Here is a 20,012-nt window from a genome sequence, read left to right as displayed (position 1 = left end):
CCTGGCCCCTCTCACCTCCTTCCTGGCTTCCAGGAAGGTGAGTACCTTTGCTCTGCCACCTTTGCCCTCCCCACCATGATGCCTCACTACAGGCTTAGAATCGGCAGAGCCAAGTGACCACACACTGACAACTCTAAAACCGTGAGCTAAATAAATCCTTCTTCAAATTGTTTTTCTCAGTTATGTGTCACAGCAATGGAAAGCAGACTAATACAATAAGCACAGCCACACTGCATTCCAGACAGTGGTGGGGTGGGCAATGTGAGAGCCTTTCAGACTAGTGGTACCTGGAAATCATCTAAAGGATCTAATTGCAATTCAGATTCTGATGCTTCAGATTCTGATGCAGGGGGTCAGCATGGATCCGAGATGTGCATTTATTTCTATCAGGCTCCCAGGGAATCACCTGGAGGCTCATCCTCATGCTCTCTGCCTGCTCATCTTGTCAAGAGTCTAGAATCCACACTGATGCATCCTGTTGCACTCTGCTTCTGAGCATCCCACAGGGGCCCTGAGGCCAGTAGCCCCAGAAGGACGTTTCCTGTTTCTTCCCACCTTACTTGGCTTCAAGTCCTGTTTCCTTATGGCTCTCAGTTCCAGACTCCCTTAACTCTTACTGTTCACTGATGTTCAGAGGGCTCTGAGGAGGTTTCAGTTGGGTTTTCTCAACCCAAGGTAGGAAGTGAGGGGGCACAGGGCAACAAATGAAGACTTCAGGGGTTTTGAGGGCCAGAGGGAAGTTTTGGATTTTTCAAGACCTGTTTCCAGGTCATTCTGATGAGGATTAGGGCACCCACTCACTTGTGTTTTGAAGCCCAGGCACCACAGGGTCAGGATTTACAAACCACCACTCCATCACTGTTGGGCTGGGATGTGTGGATTGTAAAGCCAGGACTCCCTGTCATTGAACCTCAGGGGAACCACACCCACCCATCATCAAGTTGCTCCTAGAACAGCTCAAGCCCAATTGCAGCTTTGTGAAAACATGCCCTGCCCACTCCTATACCTGTCCTAAATCCTGGTTGCTCTTGCACTAGAACAGCAGAGTCCAGGAGTGTGAGAGGAACCGTATATTCCTCAACACCTACAATATTCAGTCTCTGCCCCTGGTCTAGCAGCCAGTGATAGTAAAAGAAGCAATAATTGTCCTGGATAAGGGTGCTCATCCCCCTGGGCTTCCACAGTGTCACTATATTTATTCTAATCACTGCCTCCCAACCCTCAGAGGGAGATACTTTAATATTGCTGCCAACCACAGAGGAGAAGACCAAAGCTTCTTTTGCATTTGGTGACTTGCCATGTGGTTAGTCTTGAATTTCAGATCTCTGAATTGAAAGGCACACTATGAGCACCTGCATTCTGGAGGCTGGGCTCCAAACTCACAGGCCCCTCAACACTTAGGGTTTCTTTGTGCACTTGGAGCTCCAGGTCCTGCCTTCCTAGAAGTTGGAATAGCACTTGGAGTTGCCTTATTCTGAGCAGCTCAGGCCCTAGCCTTTGTATTCACTTGTTCTTGCTGCCTAACCTTCAGCCAGCTGAGCTCTTTTGGGTAAGCCATAACCCTGCCTGTGGAGCAGTCCCCTCCTAGCGTGGTGTCCTAAATCCTTGGTTCCTAAACCTGCAGAACTATATTAAAAGAGTCCTGCTTGCCTGGTGTGGAGGCCCTAGCAACAGATGGGAGGGAGACCTCCAGGTAAGCTAATAGGGAAGTTGACACATGCAGGGACAGAAGGATTTGGGTCCTTCATTCCATGTGGAGAACTTGATTTCAGAGCGCAATGAAAATGAGAGTCCAGAGTCTGGAAAGGAGTAGCAATGGGCCTGAATATTTGTTTAATGAAGGTGTAATTGAATGAAGCAAGTCAGCCCTGGGATGATAATAATTTGCCCTCGAAGGCCAGATTTAGCCAAATGTGACTTCAGCTTGCTTCAGGATGCAATTGCCTGGGCATGAAGTGGGAGGGCTTTCCTGGGAGCAAGTTATCTCAGTTAAAAAACTATCTCCCAGCCCTGGATTGTGAAGGCCTCCTCTAATGCACCCCTGTGTATGTGTGTACCCCATGCCTGAGGCATCCTGGTTGCTCCACCTGGGAGGTTGCCATGTAATGGTGAGGGACATATCTGGTAGGTTCACATGAGCCCCTTTGCATGGGCCAACATTGCCATGGGAAGAGCTCCCTTTGCACCCCTCCAAGCAGATGGATGTGACCCTTGGGGTTTTCAAACATCCCAGCTCAGAAGGGCATGTGGACCGCTGGAGTCATAAGGAGCCCCAATTGTTTTATCTATCCCTGCATTGGCTAAAACAATGCTGTACCACACAAAGGCAAAGACCCCTGGAGAGTAAAAACAAGAATGTTGGGGTCTTGTTGAGAGGGAATCCAATCCAGCCCCACCTCTATCACTTTGTGACCTCCTCATGCCCTGTCCTTCCTCACCTGGAACTCCATTCCTCCTGAGCTGCTGGGGTCCACACACAGCATCCTGGGGGAGAGCAGGTTCGGACTGAGGGTCTCCATTAGCTCTGTATCCTGAGCAATTGTACCTTATTCCTAGACAAGTGGCAGGCTGTACTGGGGAAGACAGAAGCCCTAGGTTCAAATTCCACCCTAAAATCCCCAACACATCTCTTTCCCACTTCCAGTCTGAATTTCTTTTCCACAAATGAGAGCATAGTCACCCTCGGCCCTTCTCTGTCTGGTGGGGGTGTCTGTGAGAAACTGAAAGTCATGGACTGTTTTGTGGGCCCATGGGTGTGAGGCCCAAAGGAGAAAGAGCTAAGACCCCAGCATCAGATATGAACATGACACCTTCTACAGGACTGTATGGATGTGTGCATTGTAATCTCCAGAGACAAGAAGCTGTTAACTAGTCGCCCATTAAGGTCATGTTCACTCTCTTATCAATATACTCATCTGAGCAGAGGCCTCTGGAGTTTATTGGTAACATTATTGCTTATAACTAGTGGCTCTGCTCAGGTTCTAAATTAGAGAGTTAATGTGCATACCTGCGGTTTCCCACTTACTCCAGCACTCACTCAGGGTGCCAACATTCCTCAGTAGCTCCCCATTCACCTGCTGACCTACTTACTACAGGAAAGGATGTCATGAGAGTCTTGCCCTCATTTCCCTGCCTGTGCTGTGTCTCCAATACTGTGTTTGCCAGTAATTCCAGGTACCCAGCTGCTCTCTACACCTCAGTGCATTTGCATATGCCTGACCCTCTACTCTTGCCCCTGTGGCATTGAAGTCTGGCCATTGTCTAGGGCTCCTTAAGTGTGGACTGATGTTAGGTGCCCACTGGCAGCCTGTGCTCATCTTACCTGCCTCTTGAGGGGGATCAACTTGGGGGGAGGAGTCACCATTATTTTAAGCTAGTTGTGGCCTCCTCTTTCCTTCCTGCTAGAGGTTGGGACAAATGATGAGGGGATTGGTGTGTGGGGGGGCAGTTCTGGTAAAGGAGATGATAGAGTTTGCTTTATGGAGCTTCTGCTACAGATGATCCCTACCAAAATAAAGAATGGTGGGGAAGAAGATGTCTCCTTTGTGTCCCTCTTGGACACTGACTTTTGCAGGCATAATACCTGGAGTGGAGGCAGCCAGAATGTGATGCTGAGAGTGTCACCAACCCTCTTCTTAGTGTTAGCATGAAGAAATGTGTGGCCTCTGGGACACTGAGAATATTTAAAGGCCACCAGAACAACCACAGAGCTACCTTACTCTGGACCCCTCATGTCTTACCTCAACATTAACACTACACAGCATACGCTTTTGTAGTTTCAGCCACTCTTATAGGTTTTTCTGATTCTTAAAGCCTCATGCCTTCGAAACTGTATTAGTCCTAGAGGCTTAGTTGCAATTCTATGCCCATGTCTAGTTCTCCATTTGCCTCATAGGTGTGTCCCTGTCCCCTGCCATTCAAACATGGAGGAAGGTCATGTGTACTATATGTATTCCTGTGAATATGGGACTATCTGTGAGGTCACATGAGCATAAGTCTGTCATTGCTGAGCAAAGCAAGAATGGGATGCCTGGTATGGTGGGGTGGTAAAGCAAGAATCAGAAAGAATGTCATGGAAAAGACCTGAGCTCTGGCCTAGTTTCCTCCCTTCTCTGAGCCTCACTTTTCCCCTCCAAATTTTGGAGGATCCATTATTAATCCCCTGAGGACTCATATGGTTCACACTAGTTGTCCTGCCTATAGCAGGGTCCAGCAGGTACTGGACAGACACTGCTTGAATCTATTGAATCCAGGTTAGAGGCCCATGGGCTTCTTCTTTATAGTCTCACAGTATTGTCAGGAACTACACCTTGGAAGCTAGCCTAGTTCTAGACTCTAGTTGCTTCAAACAACTCTATTTAGCCAGTTGGTGGGAATTGCCAGGACTCTGTAGGAGGCAAGGGAGAGAAAGCTCAATTCAAAGTGGCTTAGGCAAGCAAACCAATGAGGGAAATTGATCTATAAAACTCAGAAGTATAGTGGCAGATGGCATAAGGTGAGGCCATGCCTGGGTTTTGGAGGATGTCTCCAGGATCTTCCCCAAACCTCTTGGCTCTGCTTACTTCCCTGAATTGATGGCATCCTTGTGAGGCCTTTCCCTTCAAGGTGGCAAGATGAGCACTAACTGTCAACTGAATCCAACAGAAATAGAGCTTCTCCTCTAATAAGTTTCCCACCACAAAGTCTGACCCATGAGACCTGATTGGTCCCTACCTAGACCTTAGCCAATCACATGGCCAGGGAGAGTAGTCTCTGCTGATTGGCCATATGGAGGTCAGGTGACCCCTGTCTCCAAGATAACTTAGGGGCTGCCCACCCTGTTTCCAGGTGGGAGATCCTGTGATGCCTTGAGAGATCAGGATGAAGTCTCAGAGCCTCTGGTCTTCCCTGATTCACTTCCTGGGCTGGCCCTGCTCATGCCCTCTTCCTACAAGCCTTGTCTACCTTCTGCAGAAGGCTCCATGGCAGCACTTCTTCCTTTCCCAGTCCCACTTCAACCCCACTCAAAGGAGCAAGACTTTCTGTGTGAGATAGAATTTGGGATTTCCTCCCAGTTTCCAGCCATGCTCTTTATGTCCTATTGAAATCAGTTCTTCAGTCAACAAACATTCAAAGAGCACCTACTTAATGCCAAGCCCTTCATATATCAACAAGACTAATGATGTTCCTGTCTTCAGAGAGTTGACAGTCTAGTGAGAGAGTTCAGAGAAATTAGAAAGAGAAATACGGATGGTGCATATGCACATTAATGAAGTGAAACAGGGTAATGGCACATAGAGTGTGCATGAAGCATGGAGAGGAAGGTAGTCATAGCCCCCATGATGAGGCAACATTTAGGCAGAAGTCAGGTTTTAGAAGAGAAGCCATGTATTGGTCATGTGGAAAAAATGTCCCAGGCAGGGAGGGCAGCTTGTGCAAGGATCCTGAGGGTGGAGCAAACTTGGGGAAACCAGAAATGGGGCTGGAAATTCTTATGAAAGAGCCACATAGTAAATGTCTGGGACTTTGACAGCCATATGATCTTGGTCATAAGTACTCAACTCTGTCACTGCTGCTCAAAATTAGCCATCTACAAGACATAACAGGGATTCACGGCTGGCTAGACATTCTGTGTTCGGGCAAGGAGGAGGGCTGCTACCATCAGGGACGTGCACGACTTCCCTCACCCGGCCCCCTCCCCAAACTCGAAAAAAAAAATCCAAAACACTGCCACCCACCGTGCCCCCACGCCCCGCATCCATTCCATCCCGGCCTGCGCACTAAAGAACTCGGGGAGCCCACGGCGAGTGTCTGTGGCTGTGCCAGGCTGCAGGTCTGGTGTGCCGCTGATCAGAGTTATTCTGATCTGAAGATTTTGGCGTTCAAGGCATTGAGATAATTGCCTGAGTTGTTCATAGAGTTTTTCGTCAGTATGTCTGAAACCATTAAATACAATGACGATGATCATAAAACTCTGTTTCTGAAAACACTAAATGAACAACACCTGGAAGGAGAATTTTGTGATATTGCTATTGTGGTTGAAGATGTGAAATTCAGAGCAAACAGATGTGTTCTTGCCGCCTGCAGCACCTACTTTAAAAAGCTTTTCAAGAAGCTTGAGGTAGATAGCTCTTCAGTAATTGAGATAGATTTTCTTCGTTCTGATATATTTGAAGAGGTCCTGAACTACATGTACACAGTAAAGATCTCCGTGAAAAAGGAAGATGTTAACTTAATGATGTCATCAGGTCAGATTCTTGGTATCAGATTTTTGGATAAATTCTGCTCTCAGAAGTGAGATGTATCTAGTCCTGATGAAAATAATGGCCATTCAAAGAGTAAATATTGCCTCAAAATAAATCGCCCCATTGGAGATACTGCTGACACTCAGGATGATGATGTGGAAGAAATCGGGGATCAGGATGACAGTCCTTCAGACTACACAGTAGAAGGCACCTCCCCAAGTCAAGAGGATGGCAAATCACCTACGACTACGCTCAGGGTTCAGGAAGCTATTTTGAAAGAGCTGGGGAGAGAGGAAGTTCGAAAAGTAAATTGCTACGGTCAGGAAGTAGAATCCATGGAGACCCCAGAGTCCAAAGATTTGGGGTCCCAGACCCCTCAAGCATTAACATTTAATGATGGAATGAGTGAGATAAAAGATGAATAGACACAAGGCTGGACTGCCACCAGTGACATGAAGTTTGTGTATTTACTTTATGGTCACCATCAGGAGCAGATTGCCTGTCAAGCATGTGGTAAGACATTTCCTGATGAAGGCAGATTGAGGAAGCATGAGAAACTTCACACCGCAGACCGGCCATTTGTATGTGAAATGTGTACAAAAGGGTTCACCACCCAGGCCCACCTGAAGGAACACTTAAAAATCACACAGGGTATAAGCCCTACAGTTGTGAGGTGTGTGGAAAATCATTCATTCGTGCCCTAGACTTAAAGAAGCATGAGAGAGTTCACAGTAATGAAAGACCATTCGCATGTCACATGTGTGACAAAGCCTTCAAACACAAGTCTCACCTTAAGGACCATGAAAGGAGGCACAGAGTCGAAAAGCCCTTTGTGTGTGGCTCCTGAACCAAGGCCTTTGCCAACGCATCGGATCTGAAGAGACATGAGAACAATATGCACAGCGAGAGGAAGCAGGTTACCCCCAGTGCCATCCAGAGCGAGACTGAACAGTTGCAGGCCATGGCCATGGCCACAGAAGCCGAGCAGCAGTTGGAGACAATAGCCTGTAGCTAGAGGTGGCAGGACCCGAGTGCTGAGCCTGGGAAGCCGAGACTGGGACTACATGGATCGTGATCAATGAACGCCAGTTATTATGTTTTCATGGAAATGAATGGAGCAGTGTACTTGCTGGACATAAGGCAGTGATTGGTTAGGTGTTTTTAAAACTTTGTCAAGGAAATTACGGTCCTAAGTTCTGACCAAACAGTTTCAGTGTCCTGTCTAGTGTCTATTGTTGCCAGTAAGCTCCCCTCCCCCTCTTTTTTATTATTTTAATTTGAGAACTCCTATGTCCAGTTTAGAGGTGAGAGACTTCTGTTCTATTTTTAATCCTCTACACTCGCGTTGTGAGTGCACTGCACAGAGTAATAATCGAGTAAATTGATTTCTTAATCATCATAGTCACACGTGACTTCTGGTCAAAACAGCAGTTTGAATAACTTAATAAATGTTCTTCATACAGACCCAGAAAATGCTGGTGGGTGATTGACCAAGAACACTGCGCAAGTGTGAAACCAAGTTCTGGAAATGCAGAATGGTATTAGATTTATATTTGGTTTGTTCACTTTTTTTGTCACTGTTTTACATTGTTTTTGTGCACAGGTAATAATTGCTTTGCTGAAGTGTTTCTTCATCCATTTTGATTGCCCCATATCTACCCCCAAAGCTGTAGTCGTACATACTACATCATCCTGTGAACCCACAGGATGCTGGTGCTTAGGGCTGGGTTCACAGGTTCCTCTTTTGGGGGCATTGTCCTTCTGCAACAAGTGGGGGGTTTGTGGAGTAGACCAGTGGTGAGAGGAGTAAAAGCTCTCAGAGACAAGGTTTTCATATGTGCAACAATTCCAAGACTTATTAGATCAAAGTAATTCTTAATTGATTTTGAAACTGGATTTATATTTAGGTTCAAAATTAGGACAAGAAACATTTCTGTGGTACATGATTTATCCATAAAAGAGATGCAAAATGCTTGCTTAAATTAATAAATTTAAAAATCTTCTAAGTGTGTAAATAGTAGTGTTGGTCTTATGTATCTCAAGTAAAAGCAGGTGGCTGCACCTTTTTTTGCACATTGGATTAAAGTAACTTCCATGAGCAACAAACATCAGACTGTTTTTAACCAATATTAAAGATTGTGAGACCAAATGTTTGTTATGGAAGTATATTTCATCGCTGGTTACAGTTTAAATAGGAATTGATTGCCTTTTATTAGCTGTAAATCAGAATTATAAATTCTGTTTCAGATTTGGTGTACTAAATGTTCTTTTAACCATTTCGTTAGGAATATATTGAAATGCCAACAATAGTTTGAATTATGTTCTGTAAGAAAGTATTAGTCAATTATTTTAGAATATGTACAATTATAGAAAATGACAACTGTTAAAATTCATGTTTGGTTGCTAGAATTTTTTAAAAACACATTAAAGTAATTTCATTTAATAGCTTGTTACATTAACACCTGTAATGACTATTGTGGGAGAAACTTATTTTTTAAATTGGTGTATATGTTCTGCCCAAGATTGTAGGATGAAGATGCTACTTTAAAAGAAATTATTTATTGGTAAAATGTTTAATTTAGTTTAAAATTAATTTAATTTCTTTTCTTGAAAGTTGTTTATTCTTACTAAAAGTAGTCCTGTCACTGTTTATATGCTGTTAGTAGAAGGGGATCTGACTGTTGTTCCAAGGCTGTTTTAACCAAAGCAAAGGAAAAATAATTTAACATCTTTTTGAGAGCTACTTCAACAAACCATATTTTGGGCCTTCATTTTTTTATATAAAAGAAAGTATACTTCTATCATTCCTGTTTTCATTTTTTCATAGCAACCTTTCACACACCCAGGTTTCTTCCAAAATATGCTTTCTATACTCTTAATCATGGTTTTATAGAATTGAAAGTTTAACATGGGATTGACACCCATTGAAACCACAGAATCATGGCAGTACCCCCAAAAGAGAAAGTTTAATTTTCAGATCTTTATTTGTATTGTGCAGGCATTTGTCATTTGGCCTATTTTGCATGAGAAATATATTTCTGTTACAATTTCTGCCACTGGTATTGGGTTCCTGTATGTATTGGGGTGCATGTTTTCTTTGTGTTCTTTTAGTGGCAGCAGAGTCATAACCAGACAGCTGTTCTGCTTGCTGAGATCTGGTCAGCAACTGCCTTTCTTCACATCCGTCTGGCTGTAATAGTCTCCTGGATAGTGAAACCATCATGTTAGATTCTTCAAGGGTATTTCTAACATTATAGGGAGTTAATTCTGAAATGTGCTCACTCGGCATCTGCTACATACATGAGAGGAAGGGAAATTCTAAATGTCAATATTACTCCCTTTTCACTGCTACTTTTTCTGTTTGTATAAAGAGAATGTCCATAAACTTGATGTTAACTTTTGTACTCAACTTGGATTGTATTGGTACTGATGAAGAAAGAGGATTTGGGGAAGTTTAACTGAAGGGCAATGTGTTAGCTTTCTGTTACTATAGAAACATCTGAGATGTTCAACTGATGAGAAGTTTTGTTTTGGCGGTTTCAATCCATGATCAGTTGGCCCAGTTGTTTTGGGCCCATGGTGCCATATCAAAAGAACATATGGTAGAACAAAGCTGCTTATCTCTGGCCAGAAAGCTAGGAAGAGGAAGATGCCCTTCAAGGGCATGCCCTCAAAGACCTGAAGACCTCACATTAGGTCCCATGCAAAGTTCCACCATGACACAATAATGTCATGAGCTGAGGTCCAAGCCTCCAACAGATGCGCTTTTGGAGAACATTTAAAATCCAAACTGCAGCAGGTAATTTGCCTCTGTTAACTTGCTCAGTAATTTAAAGTGTTTGGAATTTACGGAAGTGCTATCAAATGAACTTGATACTAACTTCTGTTTTGTTGGAGGAAAAGATTGAAATGAGAGAAAATGATGTAAGTGTATGTAGTTTCCAATTAAATGGATTATACTGTAAAAAAAAGACATAACAGGGGAATGGATGTGCTGTAGTACACTTTGTTTATGAGCAGAAAAAGGTGAATTTTATGACTTTGGTTTGTCATGAAATAGATTCTTCTTTTGATTTGTTTCTGCCTTTTAAAATTTGAAGCAGAAACATCCTTTATAACTTGTGGGCCCTATGAAAACAAGTGGCAGGTACCAGGTTGGCATGAGACAAAGTCTCACATCCACCTCAGTTTGAACCTACCAACTCATTTTCACTCAATGCCTGTGTTTCTTCATTGGGTTGATATGAGAATTATATAATGTAATATGTGAACAGTACCTAAAAGAGCCAGAAATGGGTTTTAAAACCACCACAAGGAACAATGAAAACGTAACTGTACTTATGTCTATACTCAAGTGTGGGAGGCCATTCTCCCACGATTTGAGTTACCTCCCTGGCTGGGCGAGAGGCACTTAGGCAAATTTTGTGCCAGAGCTTTCCCCACCCTTCTCAGGTCCCAGGGCTTATCCATGTAGAGGCATGTCTAATCACTACCCCAAAGACCCAACCATCACCCCTGACCTTGGGATGCTGCCCCCCTTAATCTTCATTGGATGGGATTTTCCCCAGAAATTTTTGTGCCCCAACAAAAGTCCACTTCCTGGTGTTTGCTCTCTCTCGATAGCCTCTTCAGTAAACCTTGCTACCACAATAGGTGGCTGGAGGCCGGAGCTAGGAGGAGCTGTCCTGGAGCTGGTTTAAAGGTAATTAGAGTCTTATCTCTTTAATTCAAAACTCCCTATTGGTTTCTCATGTCTCGGTCCTTCATTCATGAAGCCGGCGTGGGTTGCAGGCTAAAATTGGCGACCTGAAGTGAGGCACGTGTGTCAAATCACTTAGATTGAGTTGGAGAGTGTGCTATAGAAATGCAGAATTTGAGACAATTTTTAGGGTCACAGAGGTACCAGGCAGTTTTTGGAGCTAAGGGACGTTAAAAGAATTAATAATGGGAATTCAACTTCTACCAATAAGGACATGTATTTGACCATTTTAAAGACAATAATTAATCAGAAGGAAAAGCAGGTCAAAAGGACCCAGCTGCTACAATTTTTAAAAATTGTTGGTGTTGAGAGGCAGCAACCGCACCCTGAATATGGCGCTGGTCTCTGCTTCCACTTCGTTAAGCGGTTAGAGTTGTTAGAAGTAAACAACTCCTTGTAAGGCTGTGGGCTGGGCTCTGGCCTGCTTCTGCTGCACTGTACCTATTAGACTTTTCCACATGGTGCTAGTTCATTGGTGGGGCTGGGTACTTAAGCTAGGGCAGACCGACCGCTCGCTCTCTTATTCCTGTTTTCTCATCATGATTCAAGGGTCCTGAATAAACTGCTGAAAGAAGAATTCTGTGTCGTGTTTCCCTTGCTGGTGAGGGGTCGTGACAGTTGGTGGCCCGAGTAGGGAAGAATATTCCTCGAACCCAGGATCCAGAACTTTCAGCAGTCAGGGTGGTGCACCGGTAAGTTCTCAGGTAAAGTGAGAATCCACAAGTAAATAGCGGGACGCTCCTCTGTAGATAAAGAGAGAGCGGGGAAAATAATAGAATGGGATGCTCCTCTGTAGATAAAGAGAGAGCAGGGAAAATAATAAGAATGGGACGCTCTTCTGTGGTTAAAGAGAGAGCGGGGCTTTTGTACTTTCACTTTCTTTATAGCTTTGAAAATATTATGGGTGTTACCTCTTCAAGCCCAATTTTGTTGGCCCTGGATGGGCTGCTATGTTCAAAAGGACTTAAGGTGGAGCAGAGTACTTTACAGATGTTTTTAAGAGAAGCTGATATAGCGGCTCCTTGGTTTGCTTTTTCAGGGAGTCTTACGATTCCCAGCTGGGACAAATTAGGGAGAGATCTGGATTTCGCTTATGAGCAAGGTACTTTAGAGGATGGCGTTATACCACTTTGGAAATTGGTTAGAGAATATATAGCAGATGGTAAATGCCAGGAAGCTGTGGGTGAGGGTCAGGCCGTTCTTGAACAACTACATGAGGAAAAATCTGAGGGGTCACATAGCGAAGTGGCAGAGAGTATTAAGAGTAAGAGTAGTGAAAAGGCAAAAGAGTCTGAAAATAAAAATAGGAGAAGGCTCTATCCAGACTTGACCGAACTAAAAACACCCGAGGACACAAGTGGCTCAGAGAGTTCTGAGGACCTTGACATATTGTTACAGCAACTACGTAAGATAAAAATGAAAAGGAAAAAAAGGGAGACACAAAGCATGAAAGCCTACCGTGAGAAGGGGGATAAATCTAATTTTGATAAATTTAATTCTGAGGAGGAGGTTGAGAATTTAGAAGAAGATGCAGTGCCTGTTGCACTGCCCCCATATGTGGGGGGAGTCCAAAGCTCCGGGAGAACTTTTCATACACAAGTTTGGGGAACAGTTAATACAGACATGGGACTAGCGTACCCGGTTTTTCAGGACGCTAATAGGGGAAGATACCGTGAGCCTTTAAATTTTAAAATAATTAAAACCTTGGCAGAATCCGTTCGCACTTATGGTATAGATGCTGCTTTCACTCTTACTCAGGTAGAGGGGCTTACCAGATTTTGCATGACCCCCTCAGATTGGGCTAGTCTGGTGCGCGCTTGTGTTTCCCCAGGCAAATATTTGGACTGGAGAGCATTTATGCTAGAGGGTGTTGTAGAGCAGGCTGCCCAAAATCATGCGGCGGGACGCCCCGCCTGGGATAAAGATATGCTTTTGGGGCAGGGTAGGTTTGCCAATCAACAGACGGGATATCCTCCTGAAGTATATGAACAGATTAATAACATTTGTATCCGTGCATGGAAGTCACTCCCAAATAGAGGAGAAGTGTCTGGCAATCTGACTAAAATTATACAGGGCCCTACATAACATTTCTCAGACTTTGTTGCTAGGATGGTGGATGCTGCAGGAAAAATCTTTGGTGATCCCGATAGAGCCATGCCTTTGATTAAGCAACTTGTTTTTGAGCAATGTACTAGAGAATGTAGGGCAGCTGTTACTCCCTATGTTGGAGGCAGCTTACACTGATTTAGTACATTTACTACAATCAAAGGGCTTGCTTATTTCACCTGATAAAGTACAGACAGGAGACTCTGTTGATTATCTTGGTGCTAGTATCTCTTGTGAAACTATTACACCCCAAAAGGTAACTCTTAGGACTGATAATTTACATACGTTAAATGATTTTCAAAAATTATTGGGTAACATAAATTGGATTAGGGGTTACTTACATATTCCCAATGTTGAATTAAAACCTTTGTATGAAATTCTTAAAGGTGACTCAGATCTTACTTCCCCTCGACATCTTACTGAGGAAGCCAGGTCAGCGTTGCTTAAAGTGGAAGAGGCTATACAACATGCCAGCCTTTGCAGGCTTCAAGAGGATAAGCCTCTTCAATTATGTGTGCTTGCCACTGTATGGCAACCTACTGGAGTTTTGTGGCAAGATGGTCCTTTGTTGTGGATACATCCACGTATATCCCCTGGAAAATCCCTTGAGTATTATCCTGATGCAGTTGCTTCTTTAGCTATGTTAGGGATACAACAAAGTATACAATTTTTTGGTTTTCCTCCAACGTCTGTGATTGTCCCTTATACGTGTCAACAAATTCAAGTTTTGTGTGCTAACCTGGATAATTGGGCTATATTACAATGCTCTTTTCTAGGAGAAATAGATAATCACTATCCTTCACATCCTCTTATTACATTTGTTAAGGAACATCCTATCATTTTTCCTAAAATCACTTCTTCTACGCCTATCCCAGGAGCTGCAAATATCTTTACAGATGGATCTAAAACTGGTATTGGAGCCTATGTGGTAAATGATCAACCTCCTATCCAACATCAGTTTGCTCCTGGCAATCCACAATGGGTGGAGCTGCAAATTGTCATAAAAGTATTTGAACAATGTCCATTTCCTTTTAATTTAATCTCAGATTCTGTTTATGTAGTTCAAGCTTTAAAGGTGTTGGAAGCAGTGGGTCCCAATACACACATCAGGAGTAATGTCTTCCCTTTTTCTCCATCTTCAAACATTGATTTGGAATCTCTCCACCTGTTTTTACCCCTTGCATATTCAAGCCCACACAGGTTTACCGGGTGCTCTTTCTGCTGGCAATGCCCAAGCTGATCTTGCTACTCATCCTTCTTGGGTGTTCCCTATTTCCTCCTTAGATCAAGTTAGAAACTTTCATAGTAAATTTCATATTAATGCACGAGCACTTCAGAAGCGCTTTACTATCTCCCGTGCTGATGCTCGGCAGATTGTATTGGATTGTCCTAATTGTATCATTTTACATCATCCCTCTTCTGTGGGCATAAATCCTCATGGTTTGTGGCCTTTAACTATATGGCAAATGGATGTCACTCATGTTCCCGACTTTGGCAAACTTAAATATGTCCATGTGTCTGTAGATACTTGTTCTGGCATTATCCATGCTTCTGCTTTGTCTGGTGAAAAGGCTGGAAATGTTATCACGCATTGCTTGGAAGCCTGGGCAGCCTGGGGATTACCACAGACCATTAAGATGGACAACGGTCCAGCGTATACTGGACAATAATTTTCTTCCTTTTGCAACCAGATGGGTATCCAGCTTGTCCATGGTTTACCCTACAATCCACAAGGTCAGGGTATTGTAGAGCGCGCTCATAAGACTCTAAAAGAGATGTTAATAAAACAAAAAGGGGGCATTGGCCTAGGCCACACCCCAAAAGAGCGCCTCTCCCTGGCTCTATTCACTATTAATTTTTTGAATCTGGACATCCAAGGGCGCTCTGCTGCGACTAGGCACTGTTCGCCCTCAGCCCCTAACTTTGGGCATGTTAAGTGGAAAGATGTACTTTCTGGACAATGGTATGGGCCGGATCCTGTGCTGGCATGGGCACGAGGTTCTGTCTGTGTTTTCCCATAGGACCGAACGGAACCGTTGTGGGTGCCAGAGCGCCTCGTGCGGAAAGTTCCTCAAGCTCCGTCAGGAAGGAAGAATGAAGATGAACAAGATGAGGTGCTTGATGCTTCTCCTGATGGTGATCAGACATGAGGTCGTCTGGACTGCAGAACGACTCCTCTGGGCGGTGGTAAAGACGTGGCCATATCCATTGCCCATTACTTCTCAGGCTGGTGTACTTCCATTTTTCTTCACTACTAATGGCTCTGCCACCATGGATTGACCGACCTTGCCTGTGGATACTGTAGCAGCTATTGATAACTTTTCTACTGTTTCATTATTTGACACATTGTGTTTCTCTGTACATGTTAATTACTCTGATTCCGTACCTTGTATTATGTTAACCAATCAATCTTTGGGCTGGTTTGATAGTGATGGTTCCCGGGGCTCAAATGGTAATGCTATTGTAATCAATGGTGTTTTTCCTGCTAAGGTATTGAGAGCCAATACTTCTATTCCTCAACAACTGACATTGTTGCCCCATTGTAAAGCCATAAAAACTAGTTCACCAGCTTGGACTGGATGTCAGGGCTCATTGACCCCTCAGTTTATTAATTCTAACAAAACCTTTATTCATCTCCTTTACTCAATTGTTCTAACCAGACGTGTAGACTTGTACAATGCTGGAATGCCTCTTTGGAGGACTCTGTTGTGGTAGTACGTGTGCCCTCCTACTTGCCTTTACCTGTGTCTATTGATGATGATAATTTGCCTGTATTATTGCAAAGAAACAAAAGAGACCTTGGTATAACTGCAGCCATTGTGGCAGCCGTTGCAGCTTCTGCTGTTGTGGCGGCCACTGCCGCCACGGCTCTCACCACTGCCGCCACGGCTCTCACCACTGCTGTGCTTACTGCTGATGCTGTGAACAAGCTTGCGGGTACTGCTGCAACAGCTATGGAGACTCAGACTATGATGAATCAACATCTACATCGTGGCATTGTGCTTCTCAACCAGCGGGTAGATCTACTACAAGACCAAGTGGACATTTTGAGTCAAGTACTCACTCATGGGTGTTTATTGCCCATGGATGGACTACAAGACGCGAGTCCATATTGCTCCCGTGAAAGATGTAATATCATGGTTGTTTAAGTCTTTTAGTTTCTTGAAGCAATGGGCAGGCATGGGTGCATTGGCTGTGGTCCTAGTACTTGCCATTGGATTGTGCCTGTGGTGTCTGGTTCGTATGCGCAAGCGGCAGCGGGTGCACAATCTTATGCTTGTACAAGCCTTTGCCGCTTTAGAGGCAGGACAGTCCCCTCAAGCATGGCTCACCATGCTCAAGTGATCGACACAGCACAGGGTGCGAGGCAAGGCACTGCACTTGGGAGCTCTAGGTTTGAGTCCCAAGAAAAGCATGTCCTATTGCATGTGGATTTGATGTCGATGCCCCACCTCCATGAAAAAGGCATCGGTCGGAATGGTGACTCGCCTGGGGAGGCGCCCCTCAGGAGTGTGCCATTATTTACGGCCACTTTTGCACAATGGAGATAGGACCTCTACTTTTACCTGTTGCTTGTAAAACAGAAAGGGGGAACTGTTGGGAGCCAGCGACCACACCCTGAATATGGCGCTGGTCTCTGCTTCCGCTTTGTTAAGCGGTTAGAATTGTTAGAAGTAAACAACTCCTTGTAAGGCTGTGGGGCTGGGCTCTGGCCTGCTTCTGCTGCGCTGTACCTATTAGACTTTTCCACGTGGTGCTAGTTCATTGGCGGGGCTGGGTACTTAAGCTAGGGCAGACCGACCGCTCGCTCTCTTATTCCTGTTTTCTCATCATGATTCAAGGGTCCTGAATAAACTGCTGAAAGAAGAATCCTGTGTCGTGTTTCCCTTGCTGGCGAGGGGTTGTGACAGTTGGTAAATTTTGTCCTTGGTTTTGTGACCAAGATTCACCAAATTTATATACATGGTAAAAATTAGAAAGAAAATTACATAAAATTTGCCTTTCTAATGAAATACCTGGCAATATTGAGAATATTCAAAATGTTTAGACTACATTAGAGATCTGTCTTTTTTAATTATTAGTTGTTCAAAACATTACATAGCTCTTGACATATTATATTTCATACATTTGATTCAAGTGGGTTATGAACTCCCATTTTTCCCCCATATACAGATTGCAGAATCACATCAGTTACACATCCACGTTTTTACATACTGCCATACTAGTGTCTGTTGTATTCTGCTGCCTTTCCTATCCTCTACTATCCCCCCTACCCTCTCCTCCCCTCCCATCTTCTCTCTGTACCCCATCTAATGTACTTCATTTCTCTTCCTTGTTATTTTTTTCCACTTTCCCCTCACTTCTTCTTATATGTAATTTTGTATAACGATGAGGGTCTCCTTCCATTTCCATGCAATTTCCCTTCTCTCTCCCTTTCCCTCCCACCTCTCATCCCTGTTTAATGTTAATTTTCTTCTCATGCTCTTCCTCTCTGCTCTGTTCTTAGTTGCTCTCCTTTTATCAAAGATGACATTTGGCATTTGTTTTTTAGGGATTGGCTAGCTTCACTTAGCATAATCTGCTCTAGTGCCATCCATTTCCCTGCAAATGCCATGATTTTGTCATTTTTTTAGTGCTGAATAATACTCCATTGTGTATAAATGCCACATTTTTTTTATCCATTCATCTATTGAAGGGCATCTAGTTTGGTTCCACAGTCTAGCTATTGTGAATTGTGCTGCTAAGAACATCGATGCAGCAGTATCCCTATAGTATGCTCTTTTAAGGTCTTTAGGGAATTGTCCGAGAAGGGGGATAGCTGGGTCAAATGGTGGTTCCATTCCCAGCTTTCCAAGAAATCTCCATACTGCTTTTCAAATTGGCCACACCAATTTGCAGTCCCACCGGCAATGAACAAGTGTACCCTTTTCCCCACATCCTCGCCAGCACTTGTTGTTGTTTGACTTCATAATGGCTGCCATTCTTACTGGAGTGAGATGATATCTTAGGGTGGTTTTGATTTGCATTTCTCTGACTGCTAGAGATGGTGAGCATTTTTTCAAGTACTTGTTGATTGTTTGTATTTCCTCCTCTGAGAAGTGTCTGTTCAGATCCTTGGCCCATTTATTGATTGGGTTATTTGTTTTCTTACTGTTTAGTTTTTTGAGTTCTTTGTATACTCTGGATATTAGGGCTGTATCTGAAGTGTGAGGAGTAAAAATTTGTTCCCAGGATGTAGGCTCCCTATTTACCTCTCTTATTCTTTCTCTTGCTGAGAAAAAACTTTTTAGTTTAAGTGAGTCCCATTTGTTGATTCTAGTTATTAACTCTTGTGCTATGGGTGTCCTATTAAGGAATTTGGAGCCCAACCCCACAATATGTAGATTGGAGCCAACTTTTTCTTCTATCAGATGCAGAGTGTCTGTTTTGATATCAAGGTCCTTGATCCATTTGAGTTAACTTTTGTGCATGGCGAGAGAAAGGGATTCAGATTCATTTTGTTGCATATGGATTTCCAGTTTCCCCAGCACCATTTGTTGAAGATGCTATATTTCCTCCATTGCATGCTTTTAGCAACTTTGTCAAATATAGTATTGTTGTAATTTTGTGGATTGGTCTCTGTGTCCTCTATTCTGTACCACTGGTCCACCCTCCTGTTTTGGTACCAGTACCATGTTGTTTTTGTTACTATTGCTCTGTAGTATAGTTTGAAGTCTGGTATCGCTATACCACCTGTTTCACTCTTCCTGCTTAGAATTGCTTTTGCTATTCTGGGTCTTTTATTTTTCCATATGAATTTCATGATTGCTTTATCTATTTCTACAAGAAATGCCATTGGGATTTTGATTGGTATTGCATTAAACCTATAGAGAACTTTTGGAAAAATCGCCATTTTGATGATGTTAGTTCTGCCTATCCATGAACAGGGTATATTTTTCCATCTTCTAAGATCTTCTATTTCTCTCTTTAGGGTTCTGTAGTTTTCATTGTATAAATCTTTCACCTCTTTTGTTAGGTTGATTCCCAAGTATTTATTTATTATTTTTTTGAGGATATTGTGAATGGGGTGCTTGTCCTCATTTCCATTTCAGAAAATTTGTCGTTGATATACAGGAATGCCTTTGATTTATGCATGTTGATTTTATATCCTGCCACTTTGCTGAATTCATTTATTAGCTCTAGTAGTTTCTTTGTAGGCCCTTTTGGGTCTGCTAGGTATAGAATCATGTCAACTGCAAATAGTGATAATTTAAGTTCTTCTTTTCCTATTTTTATGCCTTTAATTTCTTTCATCTGTCTAACTGCTCTGGCCAGTGTTTCAAGAACTATATTGAATAGAAGTGATGAGAGAGGGCATCACTGTTTTGTTCCAGATTTTAGAGGGAATGCCTTCAGTTTTTCTCCATTTAGAATGATGCTAGCCTGAGGCTTAGCATATATAGCTTTTACAATGTTAAGGTAAGTTCCTGTTATCCTAGTTTTTCTAGTGTTTTGAACATAAAGGGATGCTGTACTTTGTCAAATGCTTTTTCTGCATCTATCAAGATGATCATATGGTTCTTATCTTTAAGTCTATTGATGTGGTGAATAACATTAACTGATTTCCGTATATAAAATTGAACTAGCCTTGCATCCTGGAGATAAATTCTAGATGGATAGATTGTGTAAATACCTTTTCAGTACAACATAAGGTGTCTAAAGATAGTGGGTATATTTTAGACTGGTCTCCAAAAATTGATAAAAGACAATTACGAAAAAGTTCTGCTATGACACCTGCAGGATTTGTTAGCAATATTTTGACCTACAGTGAAGGTGGTATTCAGAAAGATGTTTGGCGCTTAGATGTTTGCCTCAGATTTCTTACATTTTACAGACAAGCCTTTACCAAAATTTGTTGGCAAGAGCTGTAAGGAAGGTTCTTG

General features: G+C 43.1%; 1 pseudogene across 1 annotated transcript; it reads left to right on the top strand.

Moving 5' to 3' along the window:
- The first annotated feature begins 5,878 nt into the window (after positions 1-5,878).
- Positions 5,879-16,959, top strand: LOC101975806 (zinc finger and BTB domain-containing protein 14 pseudogene; annotated as a pseudogene). The gene is made up of 4 exons (XR_013427952.1): positions 5,879-7,762; positions 10,848-10,926; positions 11,533-11,675; positions 15,111-16,959. The product of XR_013427952.1 is annotated as a zinc finger and BTB domain-containing protein 14 pseudogene (transcript).
- Positions 16,960-20,012: the final 3,053 nt, after the last annotated feature.

Source organism: Ictidomys tridecemlineatus, chromosome 2, assembly GCF_052094955.1.
Source record: "Ictidomys tridecemlineatus isolate mIctTri1 chromosome 2, mIctTri1.hap1, whole genome shotgun sequence".
Classification (NCBI taxonomy): Eukaryota; Metazoa; Chordata; class Mammalia; order Rodentia; family Sciuridae; genus Ictidomys; species Ictidomys tridecemlineatus.
The sequence above is the reverse complement of the archived record's forward strand: the minus strand, read 5'-3'. Positions and strand labels throughout refer to the sequence as shown.